Consider the following 21,366-nt stretch of genomic DNA (forward strand, 5'->3'; position numbering starts at 1 on the left):
GAGAGAAGGGGTGACAGAGAGATTCTAGATGAACTGTTTGGGGCTCCATTTGGTGATGTTTGCAAGACATTTAAGGCAGGAAGAAGCAGGAATCATTGGCAATGGGGAAAAAAAAGGGTCAGGTCAGCTGTGGGAGGGAAGTGGAAGTAAAAATGTATTCAATATAGTGGCTCACCATGACTTGAAAATACTTGGCTGTGAGGGGGACTGAATGCAATGGCCTCTACTATATATGTTATTCATATGGGCTGTACTAGCTAGTCCTTGTGTTAAGTGCCTGCCTTCCTGGAAAAAAATGACCATGATAATGCTGAGTACACAGCCAGTGATGATTGCAGGGGATTTCAACTGCATCAACAACAAGGGAAACAGAGTAAGCAGAACCCAAAAGATGGGCCTGGACAGAACCTCCAGCTGCTGAAGCAGCTCATCATCAACTGTAGCCTGGTGGATGCAGAAAAAGGAGCCCAGGGCCCCAGGGGAACTTTACCTGTGTTGACCTGGCAGGGAAGATGAAATCATGAATAGACTTATATTCCTCCCGTTCTGTGCTCACTGACTTCTGCAACTACTGCCTCCCAACAGTCCAGGCAGAGCTAGGGGGGCAATCTGAGAGAGACAGAGGGGTGTGGAAGCAAAACATGAGCCTCTTGGAAGATAAAAGACCCAGCAGGACTTCAAGCAGTGCTACAGAGGGTAGCCAAGTATTGAACCAAGAGCCAAGTACTGAAACCACAGAGTGGTGAGCCAGCATCAAGGAGAGGATGAAGGCCTTCTTCTAATAGGCTGGCAGATGGTGAGCCCAGATAGAGGAGGCACCACAAGCACCTGGACCACAAGTTGCAGAACCTGCATAAGCAGGTGGCTTCAGTGTGGGATGTGAGGCCAAATGGGAGGTGAAGAACCAGATCAGAGCATGGTACAGGGAAAAAGCTAGGAAGAAGATCTTCCAGGCCTGGGCTCCCTGGGTAGAAGGGGATGAGTGGTCTCCTTAGTTCAGCAGGTTGAAGAAGATCAAAAAGGAGTCCATGGCCAGGTTGAGAGACAGAGCAGAAGTGGAGTACAGGTTGAATGAGGAAATGCTGGAGATGGTGGCAACTTTCTACCAGGAGCTCCATACCACACATCCAGAGAACCTGGGTACCATTCAGCAATGACAGCAGGAGCTCACCCAGGCTCTCAGGAAGGATGAAAGGCAGAAACTGAAGGAGGAGTGGATGCTGGAGGAGATTGAAAGGACCCTCCACATGTTCAAGAGTGGTAAGACTTCTGGGGCACCAGATGGGAGAAGGTGGTAAGGACCGAGCTGTGTAAGACAAAAAAGACTGGAGGCTGAGGAATGCCAGACATCCAGCTTTTCCTTTGGGCCAAGTACATAAGCCAGATCTGCAACTTGGCAGCAGGGGCAGACTCCAAAACTCCCCGCTTCATGAAATATTTTGGGAGGAACCTGCTACAATGCTGGGTGGTACACAATAGGGGTATGTGAAGTGGGCTGTATTTGATTCAGATTTGGCCCAAATCAGGGACAGTGATTATATTAATTGATTCAGATCACTATCCCTGATTCAATCTGGCTGAATCTGAATCTGAAGATTTGATGCTGATTCAGAGAATTGGAGATTCGAATATAAGCACAGCTTTAAATGTTTTTTCTACATACCTCAAGGTACCAGCACAGCTTGTGAATGCTGCGATGCTGAGGAACATGGAACATCCCACTGTGGGGGGAGTGCATCCTTCCACATGATCAGCAGTGAACCCAGAAGTGGACTGGAAGTACTTGTTGTCCACTTCTGGGTCCACCGCGGAGCGCACTGGCCCCCCCCATACCCCCTGGCTCAGTGATCAGCTGTGGGGGGACCCTATGTGCCCCCCCCAGACCCAGGAAGCACCGGTTGCCGAGCTGGGGGATATGGGGGGTGGGGCCCGGCAGACCTAGAAGTGGATCAGAAGTGCTTCAAGTCCACTTCTGGGTCTGCTGCTGAGTATGCTGGGGAGCTCCCCTTGCTTCTGTGGAACACTCTGTGTCCCAGTATTGCAGCATTCATGAGCCATCTGTTACCTAGAGGTATGGAGAAAAAACATTAAAAATTGTCTCTATGTTCAAATTGCCGAATCTCTCTGAATCAATTTGGAGGGTTCTGATTCAATCTGGAGACATTAAAGGGTCCTCTGATTTGATTCGGATTTGGGGATTCGGCCACCAGATTGGATCGAAGCTCTGCTGAATTGAATCAGGGACTTAAGCATTGCACATCCCTAGTGCACATGCCGCCAAATGTGCCCGTAGACAAGGGAACTACCGTGATTCTACAAGGTCCTGAAAAACTTCTGGAGCAGATACAAGCTACAAAAAGAAGTCCTGACAACTCTGAACAACTACCATAAGATACAGGAGGTTGTAAGAGCAAGGGACAGAATGTCAACCGTGAACATGCTCTCCAGTGATGGCAGCAAGGCCATGTGGGAACAAATCTTCTACAAGGACATGCAGAAGGAACACAGGGACCTGAACTGGCAGGTAGCCCATGGGGCTCTCCCCATGAGGGCACTGAAAAACACAGAAGGACAGAAACATCCACTGAAAAGAGGACCCTGCTTGAGGAAGGCAGAAACAATTGACCACTTCCCTTGGTACTTGCCATATGCCAAGGTGGTGTGGAAGAGGATGAGCCTACTCCCCTGGATGGTGACAGGGACCATGAGTATGACCAGAGGGGTGGCGCTGTATGGGCTCCAGACCAAGCAACAGGGGAACCCATCAGCCTGCTTCAACCAGGTCATTTTCTGTGTCAGGGTGCCCTGTGGAAGACCAGGAACCTACTCATGTACTGGCACACAAACCTTTCAGTTGAGTGTTGTGTCAATGTGGGACTGATCAAGTTGCAGGCATGCTACCAAAAGATACGGGAAGATGACAGTGAGGAGATGGGGGAAATCATCCGGAGGAGAAGCAAGTGGCACAGACTTTTCAAGAACAAGGCCCCCAAGAAAGACAGTAATGATGATGATGACAATGATGAGGAAGAAGACAGGGACAGTGATAAAGGAGGAGTGAGCAATAAGGACAATGGATGAGAAGGTTATGAAGATGACAATGATATGGACTAAGGACTAAGGAGAGGAACAGAGGGGTGGGAAGGGGGTGGAAAGTGGAGTGGGAGAGAGAGGGAATGGAGGCAGTTCAGTGGGATTGTAATGGGTAAAAAGATGCAGATGCGAATGGAGGTATGTGGGTATGTGAGTACAAGTATCCGAATGGGAAATTGATGTTGTAAAGGTCTATGTATGCCAGAGCCTATCAAGTGAACTGAACTGGTCAAGAGACAGAGCTGTGAAAGAATAAGTGTCTATCTATCTATCTATCTATCTATCTCTTTTTGGGAAAAAAAAGGCCCACCAGTATGTTTTCCTAATATGGGCCATGTGTTTTATAGTCATGATCAATGTTGGCTGCATTTAATCAACTTCATAGTTTGTTTCTATTACTGAGCATGTGCTGCTTTTGGCAGCAGTTGAATATTAGACAATGTATTTAATAAGGTTTCTTTGTATGTGACTATAAGATGAAAAGGGTTTTTTCCCTTGCTGATTGGGGAAAAAAGCCATATCTTATATTTGAGTAAACATAACATATTCTGAGAAATACATGGCAGTCAGTTCCCTCTTGGAGGACTTTGTTTTCTAGATTGCCCTGAGCCAAATCTATAAATGTTATGGTAGTTCAACTTTAAACCCATTCCAAATTTTGCAAATACATTCAATCAAAACTTTCTCTTATAAAAAGCCTGAATTTTGGATGTTTGAAATCTGGACCTAGATCTTTCTTAATTTTACAGGATGGATTCATCTGTGCTTTATATACAAATCATGAATTTTACCTGCACATTTCCAGGTAGATCCAGAGATATTAAATGATGTTTTATAGATGGTTTCTAGTAGACCTTTAAATACCTATGGATATTTTTTATAAGTAACATAGCTTGAAGTGAACAAGAGACTCTCAAATATGGAAAAGAGATATCTGCCCTGTGGCTCACAAACAAAATAATTTATAATACCTGTCGGGTGCATCTACACATGAAATTAATGTGAAGCAATAAACTCTGGCAGATATTGAGCTGGAGTTTACTGCTTCCAGGCACCATGTTGGCACGTATGCCCAGAACTGTAGCATGTTGAGCTGGGTCAGAGCAGCCCCAACTGGCAGGGGGCACAGGGGGTCAACATGCCAGCCTGGGGCAACTCTAACCTGGCTCAACACACTGTGGAGAGGCTGGCTGGGATGTGAGGGGGTTTCCCTGTGGTGCGAGCCAGCAGGCAGCCCCTGCACTGAAGCACCCTCATGCCCCAGCTAGCTGCATCAGCATCTACACATGTGTTGCTGCACAGTACAGAACTCTGTCGCAGGGCAGTACTTGTATTTACAAGGAATAACCTACGGTGGAATTAATTAGTTTATTGTGGCCTAATAGGGCCACACGTGTAGATGCAGAGACTTTTCTGCAGATCCAATTAGGCAACTTAAGTAAATGTCTCATGTAGATGTGCCCATTATCATTTAAATTATGTATTTTCTATCTCTGTAAGCATAGTACTCTTAATGAATTAGCTAGAAAGATCAGTTCTGAAGTATACTCATTCTTTAAATGAAAATACTAGGACCTTGCATTCTTGTAGTGATATGATAAATATATGCAATGGTAGAGGTCTTGACATGCATGCGCTTTCTAACAGCATTTGTCTTTCTTTGCAAACCCAGGGAATGGTAGGTCCATCTAGAATGATATCTATGTGAAAAGGGATTTACCTGTTCTGACTGCAAGAACGATTCTCGGGGAAAAGTCTTAAAACCAGAAGAATTATATTTGGAAATATTTATGCTTATTTCTCATCATCAGGATGTTCTGAGGATTTTTTTTGTCGCTTTTAACTTAATAACTCAGTACAACTGCATGGAAACAGGTCATTTTTTCTCCTTTTTGAGCTCAAAGTCTGATTCCTTATTGAAAGGTAAATTTCAATATTCATCCACTTCAACTAAACACAGATATAATTGCAGAGGGAGAATTAGCCAAGTATAAAAACCAAGAAGGGAGGAGCACTTTTCAAGATACTCCAGTAGAGTACAGCCAAGAGTAAATGAATGAAAATATGAAGGACAGACTTAGGGTTGACTATCAGGTTAAACTTCCTGACAGTAAAAAAGGTCATGTTAGGCTGTGGAATAGTTTTCTAAGGGAAGCAATGTAAGTGCTATAAATAGGGATGTTTGTAGCTGCACTGGATAGTGCACAGATTGTAATTCTATTTATATCATGTAACTCATGATATAAATATAATATGGTATCAATCCTGCTCTGACAAGTCACTGGACATACAGTATAGTATGGTCCCATTATGGGTATGGGGCAAACTGTAACAGTTCTCATGTCTCTCTCTATTAGCCCATCCTAAGAACACTTACACAAACTAATTTAGACTTTTCCTTTAGACTTGCCTCTTTCTTAGATTTTGCTTTCAGGCATGGTCCAGTAAGAAACATCTTTCTGCTTTTTGTGTATCATATGGGAATGATGAATCATCTACACAATAAGTCACCAGAACACACTGACGCTTTTCTGAACAGGATCAAAACCTGGAAACAGAGTGGGGCAATTCAAATAAATATTGCCGGCCTTTACAATAGCCTGACACAGAAATAGAATTATCTCCAGAGAGAAGGCTTGTTAACTTGGTAACAAGAGATTGATGTCATATATCTTGACTTCAAAAAAGCTTTTGATCTGGTATCCCATGATCACCTCTTGGCCAAACTGCCCAGTTGTGGCTTTGGCTCCACCACGATCCACTGGCTGGGAAATTGGCTTCGTGGTCGGACCCAGAGGGTTGTGATTGATGGCAGTCACTCATCGTGGTGCCCTGTGACCAGTGGGGTCCCTCAAGGCTCTGTCCTGGGACCCATCCTGTTCAACATCTTCATTAACGATGTGGACATTGGAGTCAGGAGTGGACTGGCCAAGTTCACCGATGACACCAAACTTTGGGGCAAAGCATCCACGCCAGAAGATAGGCGGGTGATCCAGGCTGACCTGGACAAGTTCAGCAAATGGGCAGACGAGAACCTCATGGTGCTTAACACCGAAAAATGCAAGGTTCTCCACCTTGGGAGGAAAAACCTGCAGCACCCTTATAGGCTTGGCAGTGCTACGTTGGTTAGCACTACAGAAGAAAAAGACTTGGGGGTCATCATTGACCACAAGATGAACATGAGCCTGCAATGCGATGCTGCGGCTAGTAAAGCGACCAAAATGCTGGCGTGCATCCATAGATGCTTCTCGAGCAAATCCCGGGACGTCATTCTCCCCTTGTACTCGGCCTTGGTGAGGCCACAGCTGGAGTACTGCGTCCAGTTTTGGGCTCCACAATTCAAAAAGGATGTGGAGAAGCTTGAGAGAGTCCAGAGGAGAGCCACGCGCATGATCAGAGGTCAGGAAAACAGATCTTACGATGACAGGCTGAGAGCCATGGGACTCTTTAGCCTGGAAAAGCGCAGGCTCAGGGGTGATCTGATGGCCACCTATAAGTTTATCGGGGTGACCACCAGGATCTGGGGGAACGTCTGTTCACCAGAGCGCCCCAAGGGATGACGAGGTTGAATGGTCACAAACTCCTGCAAGACCATTTCAGGCTGGACATAAGGAAGAATTTCTTTACTGTCTGAGCCCCCAAGGTCTGGAACAGTCTGCCAGCGGAGGTGGTTCAAGCACCTACATTGAACACCTTCAAGAGTGAATTGGATGCTTATCTTGCTGGGATCCTATGACCCCAGCTGACTTCTTGCCCTTTGGGCAGGGGGCTGGACTCGATGATCTCCTGAGATCCCTTCCAGCCCCAATGTCTATGAAATCTATGAAACTTTTGTGGTGAGGAATCAGTATGTGGATTAAAGATTGGATCCGAGGTGTAAGGCCTGGAGATACAATTTCCCAAAGCTTTTGAACAAAAGGCCTTGATTTGGTCTGTTATAAAAACACTGACCAGCTGCAAAGTTTGGATCTTGGTCTCACTCCTTGGAAAGTCAGTCCTGTGCATTGATGTGGGTCCCTGGAGCTAATTTCCTAGCTGTAGAACATGAATAGCTTCAAGTGAAATCACATCTTTTTTCCTTTTTTTCCCCTTTTCTCTCCTCCTACAAACCCAGTGCCATGTGCCAGCCTATTGCAGAATCCACATGGGAGAAACTAGGAAGAAGACTTTTCTTTTTAAATAAATCAAGTCATGAACAAATGCTAATAGAATGTTACACAGTAACTAAAAACAGTAGATGATGAAATGCTAAATTCTTGCCAGTACCTCATTGCAGTACCTGGTACTCTGTTCACATAGGGGGTTTCCAGGTTTTAATAACCTGCTTGGCAAAGGACAAATACAAGTCCCTGGTTATAGCTGATCAAACATCTGAATGCCAGCAGAGAACTGGCTTTCTTTCCTGGCAAATATTTTAAGGGGCTACACTCCCATTTGCATCTAGGATTATGCTAAAAGCCATAATGACTTGCCAGATTGAAGGACTGACAAAAATGGAATATTTAAAAAGGGCAAACTAGACACAAAAAGTCCACCTCTAGGAATAATGCACTATAAAACTGAGATGGGTGTAGAAATGATATGATACCAGCACAAATAGCTTACTAGGCTTCAATGTGGAAGAGTTCTGTTCAGATTGGACCATCTATTTACAGACTTTTCTATGGTGCTGAATACCATAGGATCAGATGTCTCAGAAACAGTGGTAAATTTATCTTAACCACTTCTTGGTTTGCAAATTGAGCCACAGAGAGATTAATTGGTCAGAAAGGAAATCAGTGGCACAGCCAGAAAAGTAATCAGATTATCTGATTGCCCTCCCTATGAAGGTTTCTCATCCTTAGGTTAGCAGGGACAGGGACTGTAGGAGTGAGAGGCTTGATGTCTTCTGAGGCAAGTATAAGACCATGTTTAGTCTACCATTTTCCCCCAGTGGGGCAATATTGAAATTATTCTCATGAATGCCCATCATGAATCATCTCTGACAGGAGATGTTACAATGGATCTACTACTAAAGGTGATGAAAGGAGTGCTTAGAGCAGTGATTCTCAACTGGGGAAGCACAACACCTTGTGCTTTGAGAGAACATGTTAGCACTATTAGGTGTGCAAACACAATTCAGAGATTTGAAATAGGAATCCATGGTGTCAAAAACACTCTGATCCATTGTGATCTTTCTGAGCTCTTTGCAACAGAAAAACTGTTCTATTATTTTTTCACAGTCAAAAAATTAGTGAAAACTAAGACCTGACATTTTCCCAAGGTTGCCTTGAGTCTAATGAGAGGTGTCTCAGGCAGGTCTAAAAAGGGTAAGAGCTGCTGGCAGCTTAGAGGTATGTAATAAGTTGTCATATCTTGACTTGTCTGCTCCTTTGGACCTGCTGGCAAAGTTTAAACAGTAAGCAAAGGGTGTGATGTTTCAATTTCTTTATACAAACAAATAAAAAGTAGTTGCCTGTTCCATGGAATTTTAAAGCAGTTAATCATAAACCTGAAGTTTGCATATCAATGTCACTGAACATTGTGCTGCCTCTAGAGATGGGACAAACTGATATTTGCCTGCTGGTGCTGTAAGGAGAAGTGAACCCAACTACTCAAAAGCAGGCTGAATAATTCAGAATCTAAAGCAATACCCTCAAGGTAAGAGAGAGCGAGAGTGAGTTTGTGCACACCTGATGATATAGAACTTGGCTCTGTTTGTTCTGCATAACCCCCAAAAGATCCAATCTGTGACCTCTATGATCAGAGTTAAACACAAAATAACAGATGTATACTGATGCAGTTTTAAGATCTCAGCAGTCTTGCAGCTCCGAAGTATATGAACACATTCATTTCTGTGTGCCCAGTGCACATTTATGCACCAAAATAATGCTATCATCATAGATATTTTTCTGCATTAGCCACAGACTTCCTCTCTTCACCTTCATTCAGTCGTGCGATACTATTACAGACACCCATCTACAAACACACACACACACACTTATGTGATGTTGTCTATAATCTGAAAAGCTGTCTTACAAAATGCCCACCAGAAGATAAACTGTGCTTTGCTTGCCATCTCATTTTTTCTGGCCTCCATTCTCTCTATGCCTATACATAAACTTGGGATCCATGCCAGTGATAATAGCGCCATAAATCTATCATTGCTGATCTAAAACATGGGTTTATGTAATGCAGTGTTTTCCACAGGGAGTACTCACTCTACCACACAGACTCGTCTTGCTTGATGACATGTTTTTAATACATTTTACAGTAATTCTGGGAGTGTTCGTATTCATCTGTTGCACCTACTTCATACCCTTTTATAAAAGTAACAAAGGTGCAAAAGTTGCCTGCCATCTGATCACCGCTTCATTCTACCAATATATGAGGTCAACAACTGTGGTCCTCTTGGCAACGTATGGAGTGTCATGTGGGGGAATGTCCATTTTCATACAATTGCTCTTATTTTGCAAGAATTATTTTTATTTGGCTCCTCTGTGTGCTTTTATAAGGAATTATTGACGTCTTTGGTGTCTGTTTCCTTACTAATCAATTTCCTACTTTATTCGGAGGGTGCATGGTTGTAGAGTGAGTAGGGTATCTTGCTGTAGCTGTAGGTCGATGAATCTGAGCTTCACCCCATCCTCATGCAGAAGGCTGCTCCTAGTTGCCCCAGCTGTAACTATACCTAACCACTTGTGCTGGGGACTAAAAAGTGGGCAGATATGATACCAGCTGCATGACTCACTTCTCTGTTTTTGGCTACAGAAACCAGGGTGTCACAACCACACTAGTACCTTATGGGCTGTTAGGGTCTTTGACCATGTATGACAGAGCATAAAAGGAATCACATGTGGACTTAGAAAGTCTTTCCTCAGGTTGATTCAGAAACAAAACATACAATGTGATTGTATAGGAATTTTGAAAAAAGTTTGAATCTAAAGCCAAACTTTAGGACTGTTCCCTGTGCTTTACCCAAGAGAATTTCCCAGAACTCATCATTCCTGAACTGAAATGGCTTGGATTTGATTTTTACCCATTACTCTGTAATGTGATGGCTTAACAACACCTCAATGTGCCATTAAGTCAGAATTTGACTATATTCATGTCCCACCCCTACCCCCCAGAGTTATCAAATATTGTGAGCTGTAAAAGAAAGTATCATAAGCATCTTTCTGAAGTTCTGTTATCCCAGGAAATAGAATATCAGGCTCACAGCTGTACCTGTGCTCTTCCTGGTCCCAGTTATTATATAGCACGGGTTATGTATACATCAGAAAATGCATGACCCATGCTAAAGTTCTGCATTGTTTTGTTTATCCTCGTGTGTTATTTAGTATTTGTATTTATTGAAAAACAAACAGTATTATAAAATACATGCTGATGGGTGCATCTACATGTGCCATTAAGGTGCCATGATAAACTCCAGCACAGTTTGTGCCAGATTTTATCATGGTACCTTAATGGCACAATTAGATGCTCAAATTGCTGTGGTCCAGGGCACATATGCAGATGTTGCACTCAGGACTGCAGCAGTATGAGCCAGGGCAGAGCAGCCCTAGGCTGGCAGGGGTCTCTAGAGGTCAGCCCCAGGCTCTGGGACATGGTGGAAAGCAGCAGAGGGGCTGGCTGGGGCGCAAGAATGCCTCAGCATGCATAGCCCTGTGGCTAGGCGGCAGGCAAGAGTCTGTCCCCCTGCTGCTTGGGCTGACCCAGTGCAGTGTATGCCTGGGTCACCATTTACATGTGCATTTAGGGACAGTTATTTTTTGCTGCTGCTATCTTACTGCAGCACAACTTAGTTGGCTGTTGTCTAAAGCAGTGGTCTCTGAAGTGGGGTGTGCAAGACAATCTGTTGGGGTGCAGGAAGAAAATATTAGAACTTCTATTTATATTTATTTTTTATCTAAAAATATAAGAAAGAAATTAAGCTTTACTAATATTTAATATACGCTTGACACTGGTGCCCACACTCGGTCTGTATGTTAGACAGTCACGTGTCATGTACGGTATGCGAGTAGTACATGTATATAATTTATAAATAAATAAATATACATATATTGGGGGTGCGTGCTCAAAAATTTTTTACTGATAGGGGTGCGCGATCAAAAAAGTTTGGAGACCACTGGTCTAAAGCATTGCATGTGTAGACAGTGATACTTTACACTGCAGCAAATTAGTATACTGCACAGTTAAGCACACATGTAAATGTGCCCAGTATGTGCAAAGACAGGGCCAACTTCTAAACAGTTGGAGGCTGCACCAGTGGGGCCCAGATGCTATGTGGCTGTGTGAGCCACAGCCCCCCAGGCAGCACCATGTATGCAGACACACATGCCTGGGCACTGGCTCACATGTGGCACCATGCTGCCTGGAGACTCTAGGCTGTGGACAGGATGTGGACAGGACATGGAAACTGGAGGAGTGAATGGGAGCCACAGTCCCTGGCTGCTGCTGCAGAGGGAACATTGGGGAAGAGGGTGGCTTGGTGGAAGACTGGGGGCTGTAAATGAATCACTCATGGGGTGGCCTGTGGGCCACCAGTTGAACAGCCCTGTGTTAAGAGATTCAAATAAATAAGACAGAGAAAAGACTCATTAGAGTTTTTCCCCTGTCCCCAGTCAATAGAGGACAGTTTCAGCAGTATGTTTTCTAGGGCTCTGTCCAATCTAGATTTGAACGACTTATTTGGTATGGACAAGTTGGAGACAGTCTAGTGGAAGGCAATGATAAATGGTTAGGGGCTTGGGGCACATGACTTCTAAGGAGAGGCTGAGGGAACTGGGCTTATTTAGTCTGTAGAAGAGAAGGCTGGTGGGGGATTTGATAGCAGCCCTTAACTACCCAGAGGGGGGTTCCCAAAGAGGATGGGATGACCTCAGCAGGGGGATGACTTCCTGAGGTCCCTTCCAACCCTAATTTTCTATGATTCTTTTATTCTTTCCCTTTCCCCAAAGGGACTATTCCACAGTCTAATTATTTTGTCTAATCATTTTGTCTTTGCTTTCAGTCTGACATCTTTGCACCATCACAAACAATTCATTATCCTCACTAGTGTCTGTTGAGTGTGTTCGCCTTACTTTTACATAAGCAACCCCACTGAAGCTAATGGAACCTTATATATGAGTAAGAAGAGACAGCTTTGGTTTTTAGGTGTTTCTAGCCAAAATAAAAGTGTGTATGGAAAATTATCTCCTGAGGTACTTGGGCCAGACCCCACCAATAGCTGTATGTCTTTATATCAGCAGAAAATTTACCTCCTCGTTTTTATCACGCTTCCTTATACATCAGTCCTTGGTGACTCTTTAAATATTCTATATTCAAAAGACCATTGTTGACCTTATTTTTGCTAATGGAGTTCCCCTCCCTGCATGCTGTACTGTACATAATGATTTCCTACATGCTAGTTAAGTTTTATCTTTAGTGGGGACACTTTGCACAAATGTCTTTGCTTTTCAGTTACACCACCATTACTGATATTTGGAGCCCTTATTCAACAGGGTCACTGGATTCTTTCTACCGTGGTGCCAAAGTGAGCTGTGAGTAGTAAACAAACAAATGAGCTACCTGTGCATAGAAGGATGCATGAATTTGGGTTCAGAATATAGATCCCAATTATATTCTTTTTACCAGTGCAGGGGGAGCCTGGAATCATCATTTCAGGCTCTTCCTAATGTTTTTAATGTTCCCAATTAAAATTTCCAGGTGCCTGACATTTCTGCACTTCCTTGAAAGGTGACAGGATTTTTTAAAAAAAGCTTGCTTGCCGATCAAGGTTGAAGCATTGTACGCATTATTTGAGCCTAAGCATTACTTCTACAGTAAGAACAATTGTATGTAACATAATGTAGTTTTTCAGCTTTATGACATTAGTGAGAGTTATGCTAGGGAGAACTTCTTAAGTATTAAATATTGTTTTGGAGGTTGATACATATTCCCTCTAGTTAAATCAACAGGGATATTCAATTCAGACCAGAGTAGGACTTGCATTCTGTGCTTGCCACCTTTCACTTAGGAAACCCGCCATTCTCTCCTTTTTCTCATTGTGATGACTGATAAATAGGACTGCTGTGCCAGATGCAGAAAGTTGACTGCATTCCCCATTAAGTCATTCCCTATCCCGAGCACAACCTGAAGGGAGAAAACAGCCCTGATACATGAGCCTTCTTGTTTGTCTTTTGATACTTGTTCATCTTTATATCTTTATTTGTACACAAGAAACCAACAAATAAAAGAGAACACTATTACATTCTAATTAGCTTGGGCAGATAAATGTACTGCTTCTGATACCTTATCTAGCACATTCAATGCTAACTTGGAAGAGATCTTCACAGCACTTAATTATACCTTGCAGACCAACCTTCTGTCATAGGACCTAGGTAGTTGAATGCTCCAAGGCAGCATTCAACTGATTTATGCATGGCACCATCCTTTCCCAGAAATCACTCTCTCATCCACTACTACTTACCTTTTAATTTGTGCCACAAATGAAGTAGGAGTCCTGTGGAAAGAATAATACCCAGTCATATCATTCAAGATTATATCAGAATGCAGAATATACACAAGAGTGCTAACTTAAACTCAAACAGATAATCTTAAAGCTGATGTTTTCTATCTTTGAACTTTACAACCTTAACAAAGTTCTTTTCATGTAGGTTTCCCATGCTTATATAAAGAAGTAAGGCACCTCTTGATGTGCAAATATAAAAGGACAACAATAAAAAAAGATCCAAAAGATGACTAACGTCCAGAGTTCATCTTAGATTGGGAAGTGTCAGGCATCCTTAATAATAGACAGTGCAACCTCACCTATAATATCTAATAGAGCTTGGGTGTGACTCTGTTTGTGATATCTACCTTTTCTATTGCTGTTCTCACAGAAAGTTTATTATTTTAGTTCCTTTTGGTGCATTTCTATAATTCCCTTTATTATTCGTCTGTTTACTTCTCCCCACGCACACCGAAAAGAGGAACAGAATCAAGGCAGAGAAACTCATACATTAAACCATCATTTTCAATGATTATTTGAAAAATCCAGTTTAAACAACAGCTTCTCACACAGCTAAATGTAGTTATGAAGTAAAGTGGAGATTAAAATACATTTCTTCTCTTGTTTATATTTCATGATAGCTCATATAAGAAGTTGGAAATTATCTAACATTTATGCTCTTACTTTATCAGAAACAATAATGATGAGAGTCCATTCTAGATCTTAGCCAGCCAGCCAATTAATATAATTTTATTATAATGGCTAAACATGGAAGAAGCAAATTCTAGCCATTTGAACAGGCATTTATGCCATATCACTGATCATATTGGTTTAAGGATTTTTGTTTTTGCCTTTTCTGAAAAGCATCAGACATTAGTTATGTTGGAGATTAGAGATTGGCTATGGATGCTCTTAAACAATACCACGAAACCTATCATGGTGGGTCTTGCTCATACACTCCATGGTAAATCAGTCATTAGTCCTGGGGTCAAGAAGACATTTTCAGGCGAGTAAGGACCTTTGTGTTTTATTTTGCATTCTTTACGATGTAATCGTGGTCCGCTTCCTAGGAATGTGAAGCCATACCATACCAAAACTAAATGACTTTGCAGGTGCCCAAGATATTACTAATTCTCTGCTCTCTCCTTATTTTTTGTTTTGTTTTTTTCTTCTTGTTTTGTTATGTGGACTGGAGAGGATGTTCTTGTGGATCATTTTAAATTCATATTTATTACATGATTACCTGGGAACACAAAGGACTCAGGGAATACCTGGGAATACAAGGAGGTCCTCTGCAGTCCTGTGTTTCTATGTGTCTGAGTCCCTCATACATCTTCTGCTATCCAGAGAGGGGAGGTAGCAATATCTTGTTAGTTTTGTGGTGCTCAAGGTCTGGAGGATATGTATGGGGAGTCTGGCCTCAGAGAGCCATCAGTAGATTCTCTTTTGAAATAAGATGCATGTTACAAGAAGCATAACCTAGATCATAAGAGGTGTGGATAACTAGCCAGGAGGTAGTGTTAAGGAGCAACTACTCTGTCCATGCTGACTTTAGAAGTAGCCCATACCAGACTACTAAGTAATGCATGATGTTCCACAATCTGGATAGAGGCTTCCATTCCTTCCCTGCTAAGTAAAGGCAGCCTACGTATTTCTCCTTCATGATGATTTGCATGATGCAGATGTTGGCACAATGTGGTTTTCTGTCTGTATGAAAGAAACCTATTGTAGGTCTCAGCTGCTTTAGATTTCCCTCTCCATAGGAACCAGGATAAAAGGGGTCTCAGCAGCCTAAACTAAGGGTGGTTCAGCTGCTCCTTCCCTTGCCCCCAGAAATGGATGCATTGTACTTCCACTGTAGGTATCCTGCCAACAGGTGGCATGTTGTGGTCTCCCTGAGAATCTTTTCAATCAGTACTCTCTGATATTGCAGTGTACATAAGACCTATCTTACTGTGGTTCTTTTACCTTTCCATGTTAGGGCAAGAAGTGGTCTATTGTTACTCATGCCATACAAAGGGCGTGAAGTGCTCTCTCCATCTCTCTTTCTGCCTACTCATTGCCTTTTTCTCTGTCTACCTCTCTGAGCTTGTGTGGCTCTCTGATTAACATAACAACTAATTATTACGTTGACGATGAAAGCACAAGTATAAATATGTACCAGGGAGATGAGCTAGTATGCAAGTGGTTGGCTCCTGTGACAAGCACTTAGACAAATCTTAGGGCACAGATAGATAGATCATTGACCTACTTGTGGAAGCTACTAATTGTGGAAGGGCTGGTTTTTACCATCAGAGTTGTTGCTTAGTGTTACAACTGGCATGCAAAAGAGTGATGGAAGTGATTGACTTCCTTGTTTCTCAAGTGTGACTTTCTTAGGCTATGAGGAATTACCATGGAAGTGGGTTGATGGTGTCAAAGGTGACACAGCTATAGCTCACCCTTCCAATCCATGGCTGTATTATGAAGCATCTTCTTTCTGCCAAACCAGATCGGCATGTAATTTAATACATTTAAATACAGACTGCATTGCTGGTGAGTGGTGCAAGATGGAAATCCTTAGAGACTGAAATCCTCTATTTATCCAGATATTCAGTGAGCAGAAGGAACAGGGGGTCAAGTTTTTCCCTCCCCATCCCCTTAATTAATAGGCTTTTCCACTAGAGGTCAAAGGATAGATCATTCTCTGCACCTGTTGAGGGTTTACTTCATACCCATGGCTTGCAGACAACATGATGCCTATGAGATCCTCTGATGTTGCCTGTAGTCACAGGAAATGAAAAAGCTTAAAACTGAAGCTGATAGAGAGAGCAAAGTGTGGTAATCTTTACCATGCATTTTTTGTTCAGTATTATTACTGTTGCTTGTGGCCTTTAGTGCCTGCATCAAAAATATTTAACAACATCATTATATGATGACTGTTCAGTGGCCTCAGTTCAGTGCAGATCCATGAAGGTGGGTGTTATGATGGATGGCAGGATCTGCATTGAACTGAGGCTTCTAAACTCATTTTACCGAGGCCACTGAACAGTCATCATCTAATGATACTTTGCTGTCCCTTGTTTCTTGTACACACAAATTAGTTAACCCTCACAGCCTACACAGTTATTTTTAGTTTTATTCAAGTTAAATTCACCTTTAAGATGGGGAAACAAGCACAAGGACCACATTTTTTGAGGTATTTAAGTCCCTAATTCCCCTGCCCTAAGACACCTATCCAAAGTTAGAAAGCAAATATGTTATAGCATTAATAATAGCAATAGGGGGGTGCATCTACACATGTCCCAACTGCACCAAAGAAAGTACTAAATGACAGTATAGTAGCAGCCTATACTGTGCCATGCACGCTGTGCATGGTTATTTTTAGCTGCCATGTCGCTGGAGCAATACGCTTTAATGAGGGAGTGCATTGCTATGGTGACGTAGCTGCGGCATCATGGTTTGTGACCACCAATGCTACGTTGCCATAGTGCTTTGCTACAGCCACATAGCGTCATGTGTGACATGCCAAAGGAGACCTAACTTCCAGTCCCTGTACTTCAAGCACAAACCTAACATAGTATTACCTCACCAAAGTCCAGAGCTGAAGTGGTGACCTACCCAGTGAAAGGCTTTTCCCCTAGTCCTGATCTAAACTCAGTGAAATAATTGATTTCAATGGGGTTTCAATTCATGTATATTTTTCATAATGTAAATCTCTTGGTCCTCCACTTTGATGGGAGGGCAGGGTTTGAAAAGACATAATGGGTGCCTGTACATGTGCGGGGATGCTGCTCCAATGTGCTCTAATTACAATGCATCAGAGCAGACCCAATTAATCAAGTCTGCTGGTGTGTGCTACTTAGTGTGTTCCAGCAGCCTCTGCGTCTTGTGTATTCAACAACATTGAGCTTCAGAATGGCAGCAGGGGCACTTTAAGTAAAGCTTGTTGAACGAGCCACCATTCTGAAGCATGGGACACTGCATATACAAGACACTGTGGGCACTTCAGAGTGGCTCTCAGAGCCGCTCTAATTAAAATGCCACCGCCCACCCCGGAGCACGTGTCAAGGTACCCCATGGTTGTAATTCTCTGCTTTTCCTTTTATGTTGCCTAGTGAATCTCAGTAGTGGCACAGCAGTGTTTGGGAAATGGGTAGCCCACCATATTGAATCATCCAATCCATCCCCCTGCCCATGCATGGGATTGCTTCCTCCAATACATTTCCTAGTGTATTTCAAGCCTAATTTTAAATGTACTACCAAACAGGGGCATTCTTTCGTTTCATTTCTCCTTGTTCTATTTATAAGCCGCCTATCTACCTGAAATAACCTTTCATCCAAAAAAAAAATGTAGATGGTCTTAAAAAAACAATTATAGAGAAATCAATCCCTCATCCATTAACAGGTTTCTATTTAGTTCTTAAGACACGTGGGTAACCTGGTTAGACCTGTTTTGTTTGAACACTAAGGTGTGAGTTGGCCATATGCAAATCTTTTGCAATCTTTTTTTTTTGTTGTTGTTATTTCTGACCCAATCAGAGGAGCAGGAAATGACCTAAGGAATTACCCTATTGGCTGGGTCAATGTTCTACAAAATGTTTTAAAATTAATATCACATCCATTTATATTCACTTCTGTGAGGCTTTTGAAGTGATAACCCAGCACCTGTGTTTACCTAACCCTGCTATTCTCTAGGCAGTCTTTTCATTGTCTCAGCTAAAGGATTTCCCCTCCAGAATCAGCAGCTAAATGAGGTAAGGCTTTTTTTTAACTTCCTACTAAGCCAATGTCACTTAGAATAAAATGTGCAGAAGTGTGCACTGGAATCACTCCCACTCAAAACCTGCTGCAGCCCCTCCCTTCCTACTTTTGAACAGCAACTAAGTTTTTCTGTGTTCTGATCAAAGACTTTTGAACATTACAATAAAAACTTTTACTCTCCTGCATCCTGCCTTGTTTCTGTTTAAGAACTCCCTTCTATTTTTGTATTATGAGGACCAGAGCTACAATCTTCACTTACTTTGAATACCACCCAATATATACTCATTGACTTCTATAGAGTTACTCATAAATGCTATTCACTGTGAGATCACAGAAGATCATATATCTGGCTATTAGTTTCAGAAAAAAATAATGTTTATTATTGCTTGTTTAATAGTGGTTGGGGATTAACTTTGTTTGCCTCTTCATCTTAGCATACATGGCCATACTTTGTCTCAGTGTAGATGACCCTATATAATTAGAAAGGTCCTGCTGTTTTTGTACTGATGACAATGGTGGTGGGAATTCTGAGGATAATCCCAAACCCTAAAGTCCTCCCTCACCTTTTACCCAGTCTTTATTCAAGCCCACTGGCTTCTATGGGGCTTTCCTGAAGTCCTTAGCCCCATCTCTGTTAAAACGCTTCAATAAAGTCAATGCAAATCCTGCATTTACAAGAATGAGATAAAATTTTAGTTAAGACCATCAGAATTTATCTCTGGGAATTTCACCTTTTGAGTTCCCATTGATTTCAATGATGGTTTTACCTGAATAAAAACAGAGCAATTTCTTTAAGAAGCAGTATTTATTGTTGTCTGTACTTACATTGTAGTATACAAGCTTGTGCAAACTTTCAACAGAAAGACCATTCAGCAAATGATTCAGAATGTATAAAACATCTCTGAAAGTAACTAGGGAAACATTTACTAATACTTACTAATATTGCATGATTTTCCTGCATCTATTTTTATATATATTTGAGACATAGTTAGGTATTTGAGTTTGAAGTAGGAGGCAGGGTAAGTCTGCACCTTATAAACTAACCAAAGTGCGTGTATATCTATATCTATGTCTATATGGCAATAGCTTGTGTGAACTGAAGCTAACTTCATCAGATGCTGTGAAGGGACGTGCAGAAAACACACCTTTTATACTTATTTGCTTATTTGGATTGCATATGTTGGAATGACTTTATCTAAAATCATTGCTTTTCCAGCAATGTTTAAAGTGCATCCAACTTCTTTGTTTTGCTATTTTGCTGAGTGAAAAAAGGCGGTTCATAATGATAAAACATATGCTGTAAACTGTAAACCATAAATCATAAAGCACAACTGATTTACTTCAAAATTATAATCTTTACTAAGGCATATGCTTCTATTTTAGGTATATGTCTTGCAGCAATGTTACTTTATTTCTGTGGGTGGGTAGAAAAATCTGTTCTGAGTGTTTTGGTAGTAAATTTGCTACTGACAGTGTTAAGTTGGCTATCTGACACAAATTTTGCATTTTATAATCATCGCAGGTAGGGAACAGAGAAGATCTGTTGTTAAAATAAGCCTGGAAGCCAAAGAAAAGGGTGGTTGTTAAGACAATTACAGAAAAATATTTCAGTAATAGATCTCTTCCTGAACCATTAAACATATCCAAGAGTTTCATAGATTCATAGATTTATAAGACCAAAAAAAATTGACTAACATGTAATCTAACTTTCTGAATAAAGCTGGTCATCATAGGCTCTGACTTTTATTTTTCTGGTGCAGGGGAGCACAGGGGAGGGGAGAGAAATGATGACACATAATTAGATGGTGGATGTGTGGAAAGTTTTACACATTTCAGGTGCAGCCCTCCTCCCGAGGGGTGCCAGGACTCTCACGGCACCTACGTACTTGGCACCCATGCTGGTCATAGACTCTCCCTGTAGTAATTCCTTCTGTGAATCCCAGAGCTGTTCTTGAACTAGATTGTAACTTTTAAAAAGCACACCCAGCCTTGATTTTAAAATTACCATTGATGGACAATCCAGCAGAACTCTTGGTAATTTGTATCGGTGATTGTCATCATTGTTAAAATGTGTTGCCTTTTTTACAGTTTGAATTAGGCTGCCTTCCAGTGATTTGACTTTTCAGCCATACTTTTGTCTGATAGATTGAAGAGCGCTTTGTCATTTAATTCCTGATCCACATGTAGGCACTAATAGGCTATGATTCAGTCATAACTTACCCTTCTTTTTGATAAATGGAATAGATTTTGCTTCTTAAAACTTTCAGTAGAAGACAAGATTTTATTATTTAACCATCCTCACAGCTCTTCTTTGAAACAGCTTTAACTTTTCAGCTTCTTTCTCAAAATGTGGACATGATTGGTAGACCTGGTATTACATACTACGTACTCCGACTTGAGATTCCCCTATTTCTTTTTCTTATGCTTTATACTGATATTATTTGCCACAGAATCACACTGGGAATGTATATTCAGCTGACGATCCCCACATTTTTTTCAGTCATTTAATTTCCAGGATAGTATACCCTATCCTGTTAGCACAGTTTACCTTTTTTATCCCTACACAGAAGAGCTTATAAATAGTCATTTTGAAACACATTTCCCCATACACACCTTATCAAATGATTTAGATACTTTCTATTCATGACAGTCCTCTTCATTAATCTCTGATATTTGAGTTATCAATGCACATTATTATAAATGAACTTATATTTTTGCCAAGCTATTGGAATGTACTTAGCAATGAAGACGTATTACTTTGCCCCTGACTATACAGCCATCACAAGAAATTAAGTAGTTGCAACTCAGGATACATCTGTTTTAGAAAGCTTTGAGAAATGCTGTGTTTCTTAGCTAGGGTGACATGTGTCCATATTATTTCAGCTGAGGTATGTTCAGGCTATAGAACAGGATCTAGGGACCATGGGTAGTGATAGCTCATAACTCAAGAGAAAACACTCAGTTACTATAGAAATCAGGACCTTGTATCTTAAAGGTAACATTCAGGTTAGTTTGCATTTTCATGACTGAAAGGGACACATAATTGAATATAGGTATTA

General features: G+C 41.7%; 1 protein-coding gene across 2 annotated transcripts in view; it reads left to right on the forward strand.

The window, feature by feature from the left end:
• The first annotated feature begins 8,635 nt into the window (after nt 1–8,635).
• Nucleotides 8,636–21,366, forward strand: part of EHF (ETS homologous factor) — a 56,072-nt gene continuing 43,341 nt past the window's right edge. The window contains exon 1 of one of the 2 annotated variants that reach the window (XM_090032929.1): nt 8,636–8,733. The gene's annotated coding sequence lies outside the window, so the exon portion shown is untranslated. Of the gene's footprint in view, nt 8,734–18,193; nt 18,301–21,366 lie in introns of those variants that run through there. The other variant, XM_090032928.1, reaches the window with a different exon arrangement.

This window comes from Crocodylus siamensis, chromosome 2 (assembly GCF_052110815.1).
Source record: "Crocodylus siamensis isolate JL-2025a chromosome 2, ASM5211081v1, whole genome shotgun sequence".
In the NCBI taxonomy this organism is placed as follows: Eukaryota; Metazoa; Chordata; order Crocodylia; family Crocodylidae; genus Crocodylus; species Crocodylus siamensis.